Raw genomic sequence first — 22,222 nt, 5'->3', positions numbered from 1 at the left:
TTGGGTTGTTGAACCCACCCCCTTTTTACATGTTTGTCTGCGACAATGACATCAAACATGACATTCGGCCTAGTGTGCTGTGCCAGCTACACTAGGGCAAATCCGAGTGACAATTCACGTTTGAATCAGATCATACCCGTTTATAGTATGGGCACAAAATGATCACCACAGGAGCTTTATCTGCCATTACAAATAATAAAGAATGTCTGTCACGATCTGAACAATGATGATGTAATTTGGCCAGAAGTGAGAGCGAGACTCGCTCTCTGCCTCACTCTCTATCTCTCTCTCTCTGTGTGAGCTGTCCAAATCGGGTGATTTCCGTCCATTTACGCTAATTGACGGCGGCTTGGTGTGTCAGGGCCTTCAGGAGAAGTTTCGAATTTGGGGTGGATATTGATAACATTGTTCTTGTCTCAATGAAACCTTCATAAAGGACATTTATTTTCATGCCTTGTGGCTATTTCAAATATCAATACAATGCAGCTTCAAATGTCCTAGGTTGACAGGTGCGTGAGAGAGTACCTACTTGCTTGTGTGACACTGGTGGGATCTGAGTACCAGCCAGTCTAACATGAATGAAACTTGTTATTTTGTACTCGCATTCAAAATTCATAGGGGCTGCAGTGAGTGGGTTGACGGTGTTGGGTGGACAAACAAACCAGAAAAGTGGTGGAGGGAGGTCTAGTTCAATGTTATCTTATCCTCCGCCATGCTGGACGAGAGCCTAGCAACTCTAAAATTAGCCTCTACATCTAAACACAGACTTTGGTGTAGCGGCCACTCTCTGATGGGAACTTGGCTTGTGGCTTGAACACAACACACAGGGACCGAACCAGGACTGTATGCAAACACAGACGCACACACCGACTAGAGGACACACAGGTCTGACCGTCTCCTATCGAGAGTTACAATACGCGTGTGCATGATAGCACTAGCATGATGCTAGGGCGAGAATACGATGGAGAGCAGAGCCTGGGAAACAAACACCAACTTCCCACAGAAAATAAAACATGGAAGGAAAGTCACACACTGTGCTCGTCTTCCTCCAAACATCGATATATTATTCTGAATTTCACCATTCAGTGAAACCACTGCCATCCCTCAGCAGTAACCCTAAAACCCCAGAAAGAGTCAGAAAGAACTCTGTCTTTTGAGTCTCACACACAAAAGTGATACTCCGACCGAGAGAGAGACCGAGAGAGAGAGAGACCGAGAGACTCAACAACAGTATAAAACTGTTCAGTGTAGAAGCTCCTACCATCCGTGCTCGACTATTTATCCTTTTCAATCTCACGCCCACATGCTGCTGCGTCTCCAGCTCAGAAGGCTAACTGGTCTGAACCACCGTCACATGGGATGCTGGCCTCCCACTCCTTGCCTGCTAACTGTGGCCCGCTGCCAGGTGGGAAACTTGCTTGTGGCCAAAATCATACTGCAGTGCACAACAGCTCAAGAACGTGGAAGAATTAGGGAACAAGCAACCAATCAAACCCCGATGAAAGTCAATGCCATGCACAGTAATTCCCTAAATGAACTCCAACCTCCCTCTCTGATCTTGCAGCGCGAGTGGACAGAGAGCCTAGGTCAGGCTGACCCGGCAGCACAACAAAGCGCCGGCCCTATCTCTCTCTCTGGGTCCGTGCAGCCCCGCTTGCAGACTTCACATTCCTCTGCTGAAGATGTGAGCGGCCTGCCATCCTGCTTGCTAATGGCGACTTACTCTGCTTCACAGAGCCGTGCCTGTTCTCCGCAAACAGACTCCTTCTATCTGCCATTAGTATGTGGCCTGCCTGAGGGAGGAGGGGGGGGTTGGGGGTGAGGAGAGGGGAGGAAGAAGTGAAGGTTGGGAGAACAAAGCCCCTATAGTTGTCTCCAGCCGGGCCGGGCCGGGCCAGCAGGGGAGAGTTATGTAATATGACTGGCAGGGCCCACTAGCCTGTTCACAGAGCTACCACACACTAATCCCCACTGAGAAACAGGGCCCCGCTTCAGAGTGGGACAGGGGAGGGACGGACACTTGGACAGAAAGATATATAATAAACATACGTAGAGAGACAGAGAAATGTGAATGAGAGAGAGGGAGAGAGGACACATGAACAACATATGGTGGGAATAAGCAGGTAGGAAAGAACGATCACAGGTATTTCATCTGTATCTCATCCAACACACACACACACACACACACACCTCTGCTAGGTCATAACTAGGGGTGGGACGATATGGGTATCTCACGATATGATATCTGTGGCGATATTAGGCCCTCGATAACAACAATATCACGATATTCGATATATTGCGATATCACGATATATTGCATGAAATTTCACCAACGAAATATCACGATAGTCCTTGTATTCAATTCATAAACACATAAAATAGCACCAAACAGTTCAAAATCATCATCACACAAATACAGAGTCGGAAAATAAACGTATAAAAAAAAAAATATATATATATATATATATATATACGGTATATATTTTTTAATATAGATATTTTTCGGCAGTATATCGATTATTTATCGCGGGAGGAAGTATCGCGATATATCGCAATATCGTCCCACCCCTAGTCATAACACTAGGAATGACATGGCCGATGGCCATGACTGGAGGGTCCTGAGCAGCAATGGGTTTATGAACCGGCTATGGGTTTCTGGCGTCATGAATTAAGTGTTCATACTACTCTTAGTGTTCATTAAAGAGATGGATTTTCTGCTTCTTGCCACCCTGTGGAATTTTATCAACTTATACATTGTCTGCAACGCAGCTCCACTCAATCTTCAGAGGACACAATACACTAGAGATCTGAACGTAACCGAGTCGATTCTGCAGGACAGACCTCCAGTAGCCAGACTTCGTAGAGATAAAAAATGAAACTTAATAGACATACAATGAAAGTGGTGTCAGACTGTGATTAAGGAAACAGCCGCTAAGCCATAACCCACTGCCTTCTCTGAACATGGTTAATGCTCAGTCCTTGAAAAAGAAATTGACAAATTGCAAGTAAATGCTTGACAACTTTGGGATTACAGAGACTGTTGCGTCATGGCAATCATGGGGTCGTGGCTTACCGAGTGGGACCTGGGCAACAGCTTCGGTATTCCATTACATAAAGCTGAGGTGACAGGTAAACTCAGGGTGACATACAGCGTGTGTGTGGGTGTATATGTGTGTGTATGTGTGTGTGCGTGCGTGTGTGCATATATATACACACACACACACACACACACACACACACATATACATGGTGTGTGTGCGTATTATATATACACACACACACTGTAGATATTTTTACTGTATAATCTCTTGTGTCATGGTTTGGTAATCTGGCCTTTAAAAACAGAACAGCCTAAACCAACCTGACAGGTAAAGCTCAATTCAGCGTATCATCTCTATTACACCAAGCAGCTACAGAGTGTGGTGGTGGCCAGATCTATTCTATAGGACTGTTCTCAACCTTACAGTGAATTCAATTGTATTTGTTTCACTCTGGCTGGCAGCTTATAGAGCCCTGAGATTCTGAATTTAGCAGTACAAAAATGTTTTTTGTACCTATTTCACTGTTTCACTGTTGAACGAGATGATCTCTCTGACAGTGTAACGCTTAATATGCATGCATTTTTTCGTATGCCTTTTGTTGGGTGTGTATATGTGTGATTAGTTCTATGTTTGTCAATATGTTTGGTGTTTTATATACTTTATTCTTTTTATATTTATATTTGGAGAGCAGCATTTTTTTACTTGGGTACTAATATAGAAAGAGGGAGATGCAGGTGACATGAGAAACTGAGAATGGGAGCAAGAGCTGCAGCAAGGCGTTTCATGAGATGTAGAGGGAGTGGCACCCAAGAGAGCCACACAGACAGAGAGAGAGACCGAGAGATATAGGTAGAGGTAGAGAAAGGCAGAGAGAGAGAGAGACAGACACACTCACACACAGAGACAGAGGGAACGAGATAGAGTCAGGCACTTTCAGTCTGTCTCTGCTCACCACGGGCAAGGTGGAGGATTTGGAGCGGTTAAAAATAAAGTCTGATTCTGATTTACTGAGATGCTTGCCTGGAAACCATGTGACTTACATCACATGAGTAGAGAGGAGGAGAGAGAGAGAGCGAGAGAGCGATTGAGAGAGAGAGAAAGGGGGGGTGGCATAAACACTACACACATTACACCCCCGGTGGCATACTAAGCTTTGTGATCAGTTTCCTTGGTTTCCACTGACAGTAAGCAGATATAGGCGGCTCAGAGTGGTAAACAGCAGCAGCAGCTCCCATTGGTTCACTGCCTCTGGCTCACAACGTGTAGGGGGGAGGGAGAGAGACACAGGGAGGAAAAGAGAAGGGAAAGATAGAAGGAGAGCGAGCGAGAGAGAAATTCAGAGAGCAAGGCTAGCTTCCTGTGCATGGCGGAGTGCGTCTGAGCCAGTGATGCAGATGTTTGGGAACACGGTTACATGATGGAAAAATTGCCTGCGTCACGGTGCAGTTCTCTGTCCCCGTCTCTGATCCAGCCTCAGAGAGATGAGGATTCGAGTGTGCTTCAGCCCGACAACAGGCAAAGTGAAATATAAAGACAAAGTCGAGGCCTAACTATGTACGTGTTTGTGTGAGAGAAGGAGGTGTGGGGTGGTCGCTGCTGCTGGTCACCCGCTGGTTCTGTACAACAGAGACGGTGACCCACTTTCTTCAGTCTCACTAATACACACACCACCATACACCATACACACACAAATGCACGCACACACAAACAGAAAGCCTTTGACAAAAGGACAGGAAGGCAGAGCCTAGGTATGCACTAAGCTCTGCTCTTAATACATGCATTCCAGTGTAGAAAGCTCAATGCTGTAGCTCTTTGAGCTTGCCTGTTGGTACAAGCAGTGCCCACACACACACACACACACCCTTGTATGTCTGGATGAAGAGCGTGGCTGGCCTGTCGTACTATGTATCCACAAACAGTTTCCATCTTACCGTCTACATCAGTCAAAAACACTTAACAGCCAACTATGAAAAACTATCCACTATGTGTTTTTTTTTTGTTTTGCTTTTAATCAAAATGGTCTCCATAACAGTAGCTATGGCAAAGGCCTTGAGAGCATTGTTTGACAGTCAGATGGAGTCATTTTCAGGAAGACGAGGAGAACCAACATACCGATTCCATGGCTGTGGGAGGATGTCAGGGGACTGAATTCCCGCTTGGAGAAAAAAAAAAAAAAACACTGCTTCCACTGCCGAAGAGTCCACAGAATCCTGAAAAACAAGAAGAAACCAGAACCAGGGATTAATTACGTGCACGGTGCTAGTAGTTTCACATTCCTTATGACGGATGGGGGGCAGAGGAGGAGGAATGGGAGAGGGTCATGTTTCGCTCCCAGGATCACTTCTCTCTGGCAGGGCTGGAAGCCTCCAGTCCAGGGAGCCATGTGGAGGGCTGCGCACATTGGGCCTGAACCCCAACCCACCACAAGCCTTTCAGTCCCCAGAAAGAGCCCCTCATCCTAATAAAGGGACTATATGCTGCAGATTCAGCCCCCTCCCCATGTGTCACAAACTTACGCCTAATATATACAGATTTTCAACTGAAAAGCATGGTGAAAATGTGGTGTTTTCTTCTAGAGACAGTCGTACGACGACGTATACATTAGCCCTTGGCCTGCAGCCGGGCCTCCTCCTCAGTCATGTACCACAGGGAGGTCTACTGTCCTGTCCGCAACCTTTTGTTCTGGCTCCATGTGTCCTGCCTCTGTTCCAGCGTCTCACCCAGTCTCTGTGGGCGGCAGCAGTGCCCCAGCTCTATACGCCCCTGCATCTAACCCAAACTAACCCAAACCCAGCTGTCCCCCCAAACTCTCTCCCATCTCTGGCCCCATGGTCCAGAAACACAGCCAAAGCCCAACCCAGTGTCCCTGAGCCATGCCCAGTCCTGCTCAAGTTCCTATCCCCGGTTCCAGTTGCCCTGCCCCCAGTCCCATCCCTTCTCTCAGTCAGGACAGGGGTTTATCTGGATTTGGGAGGCAGTCAGGGGGGCTTTGCAGGGGCCCAGTGTGGGGCTCTGAGGGGTGACATTCCTACATGGCTGTGTGACTGTCACCCAGGACTGAACTCGCATTTCTTCCATGACACTGGTATAAAGTTAACAGTGAGAGACGCAGGGACCAGGGGCGACCAAAGGGCAATACCAGCATGCACAAACCAGTGTCTAGAAGCAACAAGGTTTACTTGCTCAGAAATATCTACAAATGTCAACGAACACGCCAAAAAGGTAGTAAAGGATGCAGAGTAGAAGACAGACCAGGTAGGATGGCAGATAGGTCCAGGTCTAGTGAATCAGGACTCACTAGAGCCATGTTTCCACTGGAAGACCAGTATATTGCCAGATATAAGCCGGCATTAGGCAGGTAAGAGTCATTCCCACATTACTGTCATGTGACTGTTCCCACGAGAGATAATATTACTGGTAAAGTAACTAACAATATTATAATAAATAACCATCTGCAGGCTAGCAGACCAGCTAATTTATCTTTAATCTCCGTTGGTCTCTCTCTCTCTTCCTCTGCACCACAGTGTACCGAGTAGAATCCCGTTACTTGTATACCTCTCATCGTAGTTGGACACTCCATCTCCATGCATGCAAAACATATACAGTATCTTTTCAGCTAACCTCTTACAGTTACGCCAACATTGCTGTTTTTTTTTATCAAGCTTTCATTGAACACATTTGCCTCGGTTGCAGGAAGCCTCGCTGTGTGATTGGCTCGCCGTCACACACGCTCTGCTCTCTCGCCCCAGTACACACACACGGAATATACCGGCATTCAAAAGCAGTGCACGATCCCACAGGACACCAAAATTAAACATACCAGTACATTGCAGCCATTTCAAGCGAGTGAGAATGGGGTTTAGGATAGCCAAACCAGGAGTGATGAGGAGGATGAGGGTGGAAGTACAGTGTTTCATACACATAGGTATACCTAGGTATATGAACAGCTGCCCAGGTATATTAACGACCACTCATATTTGGAGACCCATTTTAAAAATGCATTTCTATAGAATGTATATATTTTTTATAAAACCTGTGGAAACTATGTCATCGATGATCAATTAACCGTGGCTTTCCACCTATCGTTCTCCGATCTATAATCTATATTAAATCAATCATAAATAATTGTAGATGAGAAATTGAGAATTGGTTCCAAGTTTCAGCTATTAACTTAATTGTAGTATGAACAGGTAAAAGCAATATGGCAGAAACTGAACCTATCAAATCAATCATAGTCATTTCAGATCAGACATGCTCAGTGAGGGCTCCAGACTAACTTTTCCACTGGTGCTGTACAATCACTTTAAGACTGAGACTCAGCATCACCTGTAAATTACATCATAAAATCCTAACACTCAGCAGAGCACACATGTCGCTGTCGTGGCTAAACCTGTTGGTAATCAATGATCGTAATCTTCAAACAAGAAGTTTGAGTCCCTAACTGCCAAAGCAATCATTCGTGCAGTATCACTGGGGTTTAGTCAAAACATGTTATGCCACAAATAGTACAATAGAGTCATTTAACACGTAGACCTGGCTAAACAGTTTGGTATATCTGTCTGCAATTATTTTCATAAACAACATTTTGGAGTTCAGTCCTTTGAACGATCTCACTGCTAAACTTGTCCGCACACCGACCAGATTTTGATTTGCACAATATACAAATTAAAATGCGATTCATATAATCGAGGTCAATGGTTCTCAAAGTGGGGTCTGGGATCCCACAGGGGTCCTTGAGAGGTTCCAGGGAGGCCCCAGCAAAAATAAGGAATGGTTTAATTTCAGTACTATTTCAACAGCTATTTCAAGTTAGTCCAATGAGAGAATGTATAAGAAGGACTATTCAGATCACAGGTTTCACTCTCTCCACCTACAGTATAGAGTTGTAGAATTCTGTGGTAAGTCTAATCTGATAACAAAAATCTGCTCCTTATTGCGGTCCCTGGCACAAAATCTTTTCAAATGTGGGTCCACTGCCTAATAGTAATACATATCAATTTGAGGGTCCCTGACAACCACTGGTCTAGTTCGTATAACCCAGTGGATTCTCAACATTTTCAGGACGCGAGCCCCCAAAATAATCATATTTGAGCTGGGGACCCCCCACCCTGACAAGCACTTAGGGACCCCCCTGGAGTCCCGGCCCACAGGTTGAGAACCACTGCTACAACCCAAAGGGACAGTCCCCAAATTGGGTAGTTGATAGTGTAGATCCCGTAATCTGGAGGGGCAGTCAAATTGGCTAGTTGGTTGGCAAACAACCACTGACCTGGTATATGTCTGTGTGACATAAAGCTAACATAAAAAATATTTGGAAAAATAAATAAATCACCTGAACACTGTTGATTAGAAGATGAAATGCATCAACGTGATAGGTCTTGGTGTAGGTATGAAATTGAGTATTTAGCTTATAGCCTATATCTAAACTTGAATTAGTTATTGATTGTAGATTGACTAGAGTGATACTCCCCCACCGCAAATAAGGTCCCAACTAGGGCTGCAGCTATCGATTATGTTTGTAGTGATTATTCTAACGATGAATTCTTTGATTACCGGTAATCGAATAATCAAGAATGTTATACATCAACACAACAATGAAACACTTAAACGTCATTATACTTTGTTGTATAACAGTGTTGTGCAATCTTTTTGAAAATAGCCGATCTACAACGCTGATTTATTTTGTAGAAATGTTTTGACATTTAATGACATGCCTAAAAAGGGATTGATTATTCACCATTCGATAATTGTTTAAAACTATTGATTATTATTTTATAATCGATTCAATCAATTAGTTTGCGCCTAGTCTCAACCAGTGAGAAACACTGTAGTTGTGTGTTCGTGTCTCTCCATCAGCACCACGCAGGGTTTTCCCAGCGGCAAGTGCAGGATTGGAGGATTGGTATAATCCTGTCAGGAGGCAGAACGGCACTGGCCTCCTAACGGAGAGTTAGCATATAGCTAAAACAATCCCCTACTGATGATGACCACACAGATAAGGTTGCCATAGGGCTGGGCAATTAACTGCAAATATATCGAAACTGACAATTAGAAGTACATAATCATCTTGCTTATGTAGGTTAACTGAATAATCAGAAGCAGAATCGACATGAAAAACTTAGAATATATTTTTCGAAGTCTGATTAACCACTTAACCCTGCATTATACTTTGTTGTTGAATGCGACGCGTTGTGAGTTTGTAGATCGGCTATTTTCGTTATTTAAAAAATTATAGCAGTTCAGTCATTGTAATCAGGGCAAAAGTTTGAAATAATCGTGATATTGATATCACGTATATCACGATATCATGCATCACGTAATCGTGATATTGATATCACGTATTTTCTGTAAACAAAAAATACTCAGGGCAGATATGACAAATTATATATGCTGTACATTACTGAAATATCCAAATAAATGACTGACAATGACTGGTACCATTAATCAAAATAAATAATGTAGTATGGTCAAATGACAAAATGGGCTAGCCAATCTACAGGTTCACAATGTGGCACATCATGACATGGAACAACAGGTTGAAACTGAGTGTTTAAAAGAGGGTGCACGACATGTAAATTTCATCCAGCTGTTTTCATATACGATTATGCAAAATAATTTACATTCGCTCAAATAATTGCGATCAGTCGATTATGTAATAATTCTGACAGGCCAACACACACAGAAACAGCAAGCAGTGACACCACATCAACCCTAGGGAGCTAATGTCTGCTCAGTGTCTCTTGGTGACTTGGTGAAAAACAATGCCAGCATCCATTCTTATAGCATGCTAACAAAACTTGGGAGCATCCATGCACAGTGATGTTACACCCACTCGCAGCACAGAAGAAACACGCCTATAGATGATATTGCCAACTTAACTGCTTAATCAGCCTGCTAGTTTCAATCATTTTCAATGTAGGTAGCTTTCAAATTATGTATTATTAGGCTAGTTTCATAGCATTGGCATTTCAATCAGCAGCACAAAGGTTTTAACTCTAGCATAAATTGTGTAATGCTAATGCTAGTCTGTTCTGCCAGCAGCGTTTAGCTGCAAGCTTGAGCAAGTCATAAAGCATTGTGAGGAACAGGGGGAGGTTTATTACAGAAGTGCCTCATCTAGATTTGACAGGATTTAACTGAAAGCTGTGTCCAAATATTTTGAATGTCTAAACTTGAAATACTAGCTAAAGTAATACGTCAGAGCCAGACCAAGCAACAACAGCATCCTAGCTTGCTATGTCGAATGCAAATAAACCATTTCACATCACATAACCTTAAACATCATTGATGGATGATGGTCATTGGTCAAACTTAATCAAAATCTGTGTATATCTCATCACAACACACTAGTTACTAGTGAGTTGTTTATACCAGGTAGCAGAACTCCAGGGAAAGGCCTTAAGAAGTAATTCAGCATGAAAAACTGAGGGCAGACAGGAGAATTACAAATCTGACTGAAAAATATCAAATATATTGGATAACCATAACCCATTATAAACACTGTACTAATAGACTTGTAGCCAATAACATTACAACTTCAATAATATTGAAGAGTTCGGCCATTACAATTTTGTTGTGGCTTCAATATCTCAGTGCCAAACAAAATGTCATAGCCCGAATGCCATCCATTCCTACGGAGGATTAGATAAAAGGATTTATCTGTTTATTTTATTGTAAAAAAGGAAAAAAAGACAGCTTGAAAAGCTTCTTGCTTTAATGCCTCAGGCTGCAGGGTCACAAAATGTTTATTCCACCGGCAATATGTAAGCTTCTAAAGACACTGTCACTGGGCATGCGTAGCAAACAGTAAAAACGGCAGAATCACACAAAGTTCAGTGATAAATCTCCTATTAGGGCTTACATTTAAAATAAAAGTGATGCATGTTTGCTGCACAAGAGGATTTTATGGCACAGGTCAGGATACTTAGAGATCTAGTAGATGAATCAAACACACACACACACACACACACACAAACACACACACAGGACTGAATGCGAATGGCGACGTCCTTGCAGAGGACCAAAACATAATTCACTCTCAAATAGCCTACGAGCACTATTGTCTTATTAGGAAGTGAGTTGAATGTTTAAGTAGTAATTAAACCACTATCCACCCATGGATGTTTCTAATTCAGTTACCTTTCCCAGAGTTAACGGTGGGACCAGTCAAACAGGGCTCTGGTGACGATGTTGGTTTCCCAAATTCAATATGTTTACATGACTGGAGACAGGCACACTGGGGGGCATTGACAGGCTCCTTAGTAACGGCTGCTTCCTAACTAATTAGCTTTGACTCAGCAGCACCAGGAGAGAGTGAAAAGGAAACACACACACACACACACACACACACACACACACACAAACATGTAAATAAAACACACACACAAACACACAAAAGCTGCTGACAAGTCAATGTTGCCACAAAAGGGAACTCAAATCCTCAGATACCAATCAGCAGCATGGCATGGATTTTAAGGTGAGCTACATGAAGTGACAAGGATTACACACTGGCACAAATGCATATATTTTCAATGGGATCTGGGTGATTATCTACACAAGGTGCAAATACAATAGTGGTGGTCGAAGGTCAGAGTTGAAGGACCAACCCCCTACTGAAGGCAGGTTTCCATTTCACCCAACCTTTAGTCAGAAGCGTTGCCTCAATGCACTAACTCAAGACAAAAATAAAGTGATGCACAACACTAGGGTTGGATGGTACCATTCACATTTATACATATACCTGGAATTCGTAACCAACTGTACATTTCGTCTGTACTTTACTCTCTTAAATACATTTTAATTTCAGTTGTAGAAAATAGGTCTTCTCAATTTAAACATTGGAAAAAAGTTGTTGTAACACACCTGTAGGAAACATATTTTCACCCAGGGATTACACTAATAATCCACAGACTTAACAGCACAAATACCCATATATGGAGCACGAACAGCATTTTCCTAGGGAGTTGAAGGCAAGGGGGCGGGTGGGGAGAGAGCCTGGCTGTGTTGTTGACGGACAACGGATGCACGCTTGTGAGAAACAACAAAAATAAAACCTGCCAAAACAGTTGCGTGCATTAGCGCAAGCTGAGGATAAAGGACACACTGGCCCTCATTTATCAACGCGGTGCAGCCCAAATAATGGGCGTAGAGCGAGATCACCGCACCTTTCGGCATTTATCAATATATCCTGACGTGGGCTTCATCCTACCGTACACTGAGATCTCACGTCTGGTCGAGACCAGTTGTTGACGTTGGCTGCGCCCGTTTATTCCATTCTAGACCTGCGGAGCAGCATTGTCTGACTGTCTGACAGGCATCTGGACACATAATCCACTCCTAAATGTATATCTACACACTAATAATTAATCCCTGTGAAAATATAACATTTTATAAAGTAATTTAAACAAACTGCTTTAACAGTCATTCAGTTGCATTGGCTATTTTAAAATAGCAGATCTGCAAGCTCAAAAACGGGTCGCATCGCGACGCCTTGTGAGCTTGTAGATCTGCTATTTTCAAAATATACGAGCGCTTTTGCGTCGGGACTCGGGAGTCCCGCGGTCGGGACTGCCGACGATCTTTTCATGGACAGTGAGGTGTACAAACTTACAGTAACTTGTCCTATGTTATGGAGTTATGTCATAGAGAGTTACGAAGTCTACAACCTGGCTGGGTTAAGGATATAAACCCGACGCTCCAATCTCTTATTAACGTGGCGGAATCACTGCCGCGGAATGACTGCCGCCCGTCCGAGTCTCACGGGGAATATCCTACATGACTGCTTGTGCACTGCTCGGTATGGGTTAAATAAATTAATATACAAACGTATTCCATTCATGGCGATGTGATTGGTATCATAATATGTCATTCATGTAGGCTACAAGGCTACAAGCCTAAGTAACAAATATTGTACCGCTACGGATTACATGAAAGACACAGTTGGGCGTGTGTGTGTGTGTGTGTGTGTGTGTGTGTGTGAGTGAGAGAGAGAGAGAGAGAGAGGTGAGGCGTGTGCGTGTGCGTGTGTGTGTGACTTGACAGGCAGCGAGGCGAGGCGATCGGGGGAAACTCTTTCTTATTGGCTTTTGATGTCTTTGGTCGTATTCTGATTCTTCTTCATGTCGTAAAATCGGGGCGTTTTGAGAATATTTAAGGGCGTGTTATTTAAATGACGCTCGTTTTCAGACGTGAGATTTATCAAAGCTCCGACCTGATGTACGCCAGGATTGGCTGTGTAGGATCCGTTGATAAATGTGACTTTGACGTTGGTGTACGCCGAATATATGGAAAAATATAAGCCGGTTTATACGCTGCGTTGATAAATGAGGGCCATTCAGTCTAAATGTCTAAGTACAAATATAATTTATGAAAAGGCTACTATAGGCTACAGTGAAGTCGGACTGGATGACTGAAACTTTATTTTTGGGCGGTGTAGCCGCCCCTATAAGTGGGGTTGGGACACCTCATTAGCTGTATTGTGATTGGCTCATTAGTACACCCCTAGCTGTACTGTGATTGGCTGACTCTATTGGCTGACTCTATTCAGCATTGTGATTGGCTAGCGAGACACATGATGACATTAATAACCTATAAATAGGATTATGCACTTCGAAAAATCCTTATTTTTTCGAAGTGAGCTTCTATCACTATGATGACCACTGTGATGACCACACCGCCCACTTCACACTGGGTGTGATTTTTTACTCTCTTGGTGTTTTGTTGTAGGGGATTATCTGGCACATGTATCTGTTATGAAAGAGAAATTGTATCATGAGTGAAACGGCTAGTCCTTGGGAAACCATAAAGCTACCTAGGCATACATCTAAATGAGTTGCCATATTTACATTTCATTACAGCTTACAAATTCCTTACATTACAAATCCTTATAAGCTATATATTTCTGGGATGCATAGTCGCTGAAACTTCACAAGATATTCCTCACTTATTTAGTGAGAACATCGCTCCTCCTGCTGAGAGCATCTCAGCACTAGAATCCCAGGCCCATCCGCCCCCTCGCCTCCCTAGGAAAACGCTATTCGCATATGGAGCAACCCGACGTCATCAACTGGCCTAGACTCCATATTTGGGCATGCATGACAGAACTCCATATATGGGCATAAAAGGGACACAGACCGACAGACGGGTACAATGGGTACTCTGACACGGGTACAACGGATATTACATAACCGAGTGGGGCATGCATTTCCAACTTGCATCGTTCCCAACTTGCATTGTTCCCGAGTAGGCCGGTGCCCAACGGGCACCAGTCTGACTCTAGTCCTGGCTGGTAGCATTAACCCATTAAGACCTGAGGCGATTCTTAGAATGTTTTCTAAATCCTAAAAGATTTTTGAAAAAAAATATAAAACATTTTTTTTTATGATTTTTCAAAAATAGCAGATCTGCAAGCTCGTAGCGCGGCACTCGGTGCCGCGCTATGAGCTTGTATATCTGCTATTTTTGAATAGCCAAGAAACCTAAAGTGACACAGATGCGTTCCAGGTCTAAATGGGTTTAAAGGCCCCTACACATCAAACTGCCTACATTCACACATGAATAAAAGATATGATTCTCACAAATAAGGTTTTCACAGCTGTAAGAGAAGGGGCACTTCAAGTTCAAAGTAGATTAGACACAGTAAAAACCTTGCTGTTAATTTAACTCTTGACTCAAGAGTTAAATTAACACTGAGGTTACCGAGTGTACAAGCGGACGGGAGACGCGATATATTGTGAGTGTGTAGAACGCTCGGTAGAACGGCTGTTGTAAATCACTGCTAATTAGATTGTCTGCTTTGAAAACACTTGACTACGTTTTATGACTTTTGAATTCATGACTCTCTAGCGGTGGAAAGCCTGGCGACGCGAGCATCACTTTGTCCCTCAGAGGGACGTCAACGGCACTAGCGTTAGCATGTAGCTAACTAGCAGTACAGACAGTGAAGACGCAGAGGAAAATCAACACTGAACGTCGTCTATAGGCTATAATCGATAATGTCACCTCACTGCATTGATGCAGAAGTGTGCAAGGCCGCATGGCGATGCATCTTAGAATCGATTACACCTCTATGTAAAAGAGTTGAGTGACGAATTGAAAGGTGTCATGTGAGACTTCATGTCTCAATGAGTGAGTGCCGATGGGCGGGCTGTGAGCTCGGCACGCTCAGCTGGACAAACTATATCAGTAAACTAGGCCTGACCTCGACTAAGTCGACTAGTCGACTGGTTAGTCGCGGGGGGTCCGAGTCGACTGCGTGTCTCTTAGTCGAATCTAGTCGAAAAAAATAAAAATAATAATAATAATATATATATATATATTTTTTTTAAGGGCCAAAAATGTTTTTAATTGTTTTTTGGCCAAGTCTACACCTGCAACCACACGTTTTTTTTTTTTTGCATTAGTCGACTGCCAGTCGACTATTGGCAATTAGTCGCCAATTAGATTCGACTAAACAAATCCTTAGTCGGGGACAGGCCTACAGTAAACTAGGTATTAAAATCAAACCAGCAACATGTATTTTCTTTCATATCGGGAGACATTTCACCGATAAGATGAGGCCCAATATGGCCAAATGAGGCCAAATCGGGTACCGGTCGGCCTCTAATTCCTCTACTATCCAGACACCACCTCTTGCCTAATCAAACAGACAATTTTAGATTTATGTCAGAACAAGTCTGAAAAGGACATTCTTCTGTTGTGCTACATGTGTGGAAGGGCAGCACCAGACAATGTCCTGACTTGATTCCACCAAACATGTGAAAGAGGCTCGAGTTATCAGTCAGGTGAAAGGTGTGAAAAAGGTTGCCGTGTGCAAACTCTCTACACACCGCACAGACGGTCGGCTGATGGCGCCGTTTTGTGCCTGCGTGAAAGGAAATAAGTCTCCATGCCAGGAGGAGGCAGCAGTCTGCATGACTCAAGCTCAAGCAGCATTGGGAACAAAAACAAAGCAGTGTCGGGTTACTATAGCAACACGACAGCACACTGTCAATGAGGAACAGAGATGAGACAACACGAATGCACTTGAATGTTAAATTAATAGCGTGTTTTGCTTTACATTGTGTAGGCCTAAGTGTGATTGACATTGTAAATGGGATTGTTAAGACACATGCATATTCAGATTGAATTGTCTGTCTTTATGCACCTCTCACCCCCTCTTGTCGACCAAAACTTTTTTATATAAAAACAAATTGTAAAACATATCACTTCTATTAGGATATTATTTTCAAGAGTAGACTAAGATCACAGCAATGAACTTGGCATGTAATTTTCCTGCAGGCAAGAAGCGATCAATCAAGCTTATATGCGTAATGAGGCTTTGCATGCTATATAGAAACCAGCTAGATAAGTTTCACCTTTGTTCTGAATGGCTCGTCTTTTAAAAACAAGAAAGGTTTTGCTCACAAAGCTGATAAAGAGACAACTAGGAAAGCAAAAGTACTGGGGACTGTGCAGTACAGCCATATGCAAGTAGTCTAAACATAGTAAATCTGACACTTATAACTGCTATGCTATTAAATGGTCAGAGTGCAATGCACAACTGCATATACAGTTTTCATGTAGATCTCAAATAATGATTTATGGATCATTGCTTTTCAACAGCACAAATCGAAGAAGCAACCACTAAAGAAGGCTTAATTGTCATTTAGTCATTGCAGTCACTGCCCTGTTTTGTGAAAGACTTTCTAACATTTTTCCTGTGCAGTTCCACATGTTGACAGAACTAGTTGCTCGGGCTGAACAAGGGTAACAGCCAACCAGACAGCCCCAGCCACCTCACAGCGCGCCACATCACAACACGTTGCGGCCTTATAGATCTGCTTTTTTCAATTGTGAGCATGTAGATAGGCGTTGTACACCGGCATTAAATTAACAGAGGATTTGACTGTGAAGTAAAATGAGATGTTTCCAGATGCACGCTTTCAAAATACCGGGTGCACATTTTATGACTTGTTGCTAATCTCAGCCTATTATTCAGTCATATCTCCCCTCCATAAAGTTGGCCTTGCACGTAGCCTAGTTTGCTAGGGCACAGTTCAACGTGACAATAAACGTTAAGGCTATAATCGAATATATGTAATGTCACTGCATTGATGCAGAATTGTCCATGTCTGCATTGTGATGCATCTTAGAAGTGATATATTTACACACCTCTAGCAACAAACATGGTCTGTTGTTGACATAGTTCAAGATTTCTGACAAGAGGAGTCTACGCAGTGACTCGCTTAGTGTCAAAGAAAACTTTAACTGCAACATTTTGGATTTCAAGTCAACGAAAAGAGGTGAGCTCAATGTAAACAATGAAATGTATTATTTTATATACTCTTTTGATGTTAAAGTTCAGAAGAAAAAAGCATCCGTAAGTGGTCAAAGTCAGTAAGTAGTTTGATACGGTTTCAAATTAAATATCAAGTTGGTTTGACGTTTTTACACTGACAACACTACAAGAATATAGCTTCACTCCAGGACTGAAATGACACACTGTTTCAAATACCATTTGGGTCTCCGGGGCTAACCTTTGCCTTAACTGCCATGCCAAAGTAGTCTATATATACACAGCATATTTGTATGTATCGGCATGATTACTGGACATGTCCCTGTTACCTAACAGCTGAAATCTCAGCACTGTGTTTTAGACCCAAAATAGTCCCCAATAGCGTAGGACACATTGCTACAATTCAGTGCTTGTAAGAAGAGGGTGGGGGAGCTAGCACATGTGTGTGCATTCAAGGCAGCTCCCCTACAAGTTCTTCAAAGCATTGCTGAGTGAGAGATCTGGCGAGACCAGCCCTAGTTCAACACTAACCTTCAAGCACATTCACAGGCTAGCTTTGACGCAGACAGTCCATCACGAGTGCAGAATAGGGGCCATGTTTTCAATGACGCTCAGAGAAAGTAATGACTAGAGTGGACATTGTGGCTGCAGTAATTCAGGTCTCAAAAAATAGCTCATCTCCACATGGACCTCACCATTAGAACTGCACAGCATCAACACTGCAAACTGCAAATCCATAACAAGCTCAGACAAACCCACTCTAGCTTTTATTACAAGTCTTTCACGTGTCCTGTCCAGGGAATCAGGTGAGGACATTGTCCAGTTTCTTTATTATTAATTTCCTTCCACAGAACATGACAAGATATGAAATACATTTTTTTAATGTATAGGAATGTAACTGTAGTCTCTCATTGATGCACCCATGCACAACAGACCACTCACTACAAGGACTGTGTAAAGAAAGATCAATCAAACCATTATCAAATTTGTAAGCATATTACACACGCTCATTTTTTTTAAATAATACTGCAAAGGGGGTATAAAGGAATACAGAAGGGGGAGTATGTGCAACTTGCAACTATAATAACTATGGTAAAGAGATCAAACTTTCATAATAAATAGCAAAACATTGTTAAACCCAAAACAACTCGCCTATACCAAGGCCCTCATTGGAAACAAGTCCGCAAGGACTTTTATGAACGGACCTGTTAGACAAAGTATTTTAAATGTAACTGTGCTGTTTTACATTTTTTTGCCTAATAAAATATTCAATCAATCAATCAATTTCCGGTAGTGTTGACAACGGGCTACAAACTCATTTTCATCAACATGAGCCATCCTACAAATAACATCAGTCTGTATGTGCAGGGACCGTCTGAAATGAAAATTTGGTTGCATCTCGTTTACATTACTACGGAAGGGAAGAGGAATTGTTTATGTTTTAACAATGTTTTGCTTAAGAGCCATTTATCACCAAAGTTAAAATCTGTGAATATTTCCAGCTCAAACAGTACTACTAATAGAAACGGCAGAATTAATTAACAGTTTTACTGTGATAAAATCTCATTCTCCAAGCACTCTGGAAGGCTTCTCTCTCCTTGACAATGGAAGCCTCATCAACACGCCCATTAGCTCAAAGTAAATTCACCGGACAATAACCTGGTGAGGTCCATTCACACATTGAGCTGTTTGGGCTGAATCGGACATTACACCGACTTAACTCATGTGAGCTAGAAGCGTCCAGTCCATTGCATGTCATGTCCTACTGTGTCGGATGTTTACGTTCACGGATACAGCCCCACCGGTTAATGTCTAGATAATTTCACGGTTACAGTGCATGTGTGAATGAGGCTATGCACCATGTCAAAGATGCATGGAAGGTGGCTTGGGAATTTAGGTGTTTTCCAGTAGTTTCATTTTCAGTAGAGTTGGAAAACACAAACCTCAGCCCAGCCCAAAGATGGTAGAACTAAGAAACTAACTGCACAATACAGCTCCAGCTGTAGATTGCTTGTCGGCACAGCATTGGTTGTATGCGTGCTACTCAGAGGTGTTATGCCATGCGTTTGTGTAGGTTTGTGTGTGTGTACGGTGTGTGCAAGAAAAAGAAAGAACGCAGTCCTATATGCACCACTGGGTATTGTGGGATTAAGTAGTCGATGGGGGCTCTAATACTAGCCCTGGGGCACCACCATGTTTTGTGCAGCTTCTCGCCTGTCATGATGCCCCCCCCCCATCCCCATGGCATCAGATTACAGGAATAGCCGCCATTTCCACAATCTGGCATCATAGCTGCATCTATCTGGAAAATCTGGACCATGAGGCAGACTCACCTAAACAGACACACACCCACCTACCCACCCACCCAACCAACCAACAACACATACCCCTTTGAGGCCCCCAGAGCTATAGAACACATCTCTAGTCAGCCTTGTGTCTCGTTGTCCTATCAGAGAACAGATCAGAGCCAGCTGAAAGGCAACCTGGGAGGCCAGCTCTGACCTCTGTCTGAATACATAATGTGCATCATAGTCCACACATGTACACCATTCATTCTGACCACTTTGTCGCATAGCTAACATTTTTGATAAACACATAAGTTAGCTAAATTAGGTGGGGTTAAATATCTCATCAAACTATGAAAAGGAAAATCTCAGTATAGTGAAAACTGTTTGCGGTGCTTATTGAAATGTTTAAATCAATGCTAGTAATTGGATGGTTACTAGTGGTGTAGCAATTACAGGTGTGTGTCTGTCTGACTCTCTGGGGCTAATCTCGTAAACCGTTGGACCAATCAGCCACATTCCTTGTGCATAATGTCAGTAGGCCAAGGAAGTAACACCCCGACTTTGTTCCCCAACAGATTGTGAATATTATTTAAAGTTAAACTTTTTGGAACTTAAACTTAATACAGAAAGTCAATGGAGGTTGGACTGGGCTGAAACTGCCCAAATATGGAGATGACTGATATACTGGCCACATAATTTCTGAGATCCACAAGGAAGCCATGTCATTGTTATGTTCTATACTATATACACGCCTATATGCTCAGCCGCAATTTGAAAGCGCCACAGATGGTCCACATGGCTAGATAGTCCCGGACATCAACTACAATCGTTCTCCAATTTTCCACCAGGGGCAATCCCTTCGAGAACAGCTTGAAACCAAGCATTTGCAGTGATTTCTCGGCATGCACGCTCTCTTTTTTTAATCGACTTCCTCTGGGGCAACCAGATAGCCGAGTGGTCAGGGAGCATACTATGGGCCCTTATGATTGACAGCAAGTCCCCAGTTCAAATCCCGGCCAGCTGGAGCATTTGCTGCATGTCACTCCCCTACTCTTTCAGTTTCGTGTTCCTATCAAATAAAGGCTCAGAGGAATCTACTTCCTCACAATGAACTAGACCTGTTGCTTGAGTCTCTGCACTCAACAAGGCAGCGTAAACGATGTAACCAAAAGGCAAGTTGCAACGTGCTGCGTGCCCCTTCCAACCCCAAATAAAAACAACACTACTCCAGTGAGACACGCTGAGAGGTGTGCTGCGCTAATGCCATAGTAGAGAGACCAGAAACAGAAGATCAGCAGGTCTGGCGTTCCCTGTGAATTATGAGAGCGATAGCAAGAGAGTGGTGGATAAAAAAGGCAATAGTACGTTGCATCCATCTGCTACATGAGAGAAAGTTAGGTTATGTCAGCAGACTTCCCCCCCCTGTGTTCTGTAGTGCAAAACTCAGGCTTTACGAAAATGTTTCATGTAATTGGGCCCTGTTAAACTATTCCTTCACGAGTCCATCAAAAACAGTATTATTTATTTTGTTTGTATTTGCTTGTTTACTTTGTTTATACTAGACGAACGGCTTACTCTGGGACCATGCAAGACAGGGACCATGCAAGACAGGGACCATGCAAGACAGGAACGATGCAAGACAGGAACGATGCAAGTTGGGAATGCATGCCCGACCCGGTTATGCAGTACCTGTTGTACTCGCTGTACCCATTGTTAAGGTAGCTCTCCATCGCACCGACTGCGGTAAGCTTTGGAAAGTCATTCACTGCCAAGGATTTTTTTTTTTTCCAATAACCAATTCTGCCACAGACGTAATAAACGTAATTTATTTGATTTTATAAAAGATCTCGCTGTTCTTTATCACTCGCAGTGACTACTTTCACTATAACTCACACGGATACGAAAATAACGTCAATCCAAGATTTCCGTTTCCGTCCGCTTCCTGTTTAACTCTTTCAAGTTGCCTCTTTTTTTCGCTGTGTTCCGCCAGATGCACCGTTTTGAAACTGCTGATAGGGGAGAAGGAAATGTCGCGGATGGAATATTTATTCTCTGGGCCACACAGACATGTACCCTGTGTGTTTACCAACAGTCGGACAAGCGATCATAAGGGATGTACATTTTCTGTGGCGAGCTGAAAAAGTAAGAGAACCGTGCATATTTGACGAGAAATGGCGTGTTCACATGGAGCTGCATGAGAAGTAGCCGATCCGATTGGAATGTTTGTTGTCTGGGCGACGAACACGGATAGCGTGTGTGTTTACAAACATAAGATCATAATGAATATACATTTTAGTTTTTTTTCTGTTGAAAGGAAAATAGTTTAAATACAGATAACCTTGTGCCCATGCCCTAAGCACCCTGCAGTGAAGTAATTATCCTTATATCATTTCTCAAATGATTTATTTAAGCATGTACATGTTCATGTGTTTGTTGTTGAAAAAGACATCAAGCCATAGGCTATTTTTAGCACCATAGTAGCCGTCTGTCGGTGTCGGCTCTCAGGTGCATTTAGCAACTTTTTTTCCCCACACCTTCCAACCGACTGATCTCACGACTTAATTCGATTGCCAGTCTGTAGTAATCTGTAGTAGTCTATTCTGTTTGGTGGAGAGCCA

The 22,222-nt window shown here is 43.0% G+C and overlaps 1 protein-coding gene across 2 annotated transcripts in view; it reads right to left on the bottom strand.

Moving 5' to 3' along the window:
* The window catches only part of ankrd11 (ankyrin repeat domain 11), a 133,680-nt gene that overhangs the window by 87,343 nt on the left and 24,115 nt on the right, over positions 1 to 22,222 (bottom strand). For both annotated transcript variants that reach the window (XM_080425283.1, XM_080425285.1), the window contains exon 2: positions 5,154 to 5,251. The gene's annotated coding sequence lies outside the window, so the exon portion shown is untranslated. The remainder of the gene's footprint in view (positions 1 to 5,153; positions 5,252 to 22,222) is intronic.

The sequence above is a fragment of the Gymnoscopelus braueri genome (assembly GCF_963280865.1).
Source record: "Gymnoscopelus braueri genome assembly, chromosome: 1".
NCBI lineage: Eukaryota > Metazoa > Chordata > Actinopteri > Myctophiformes > Myctophidae > Gymnoscopelus > Gymnoscopelus braueri.
This window is presented reverse-complemented; position numbering and strand designations above follow the sequence as displayed.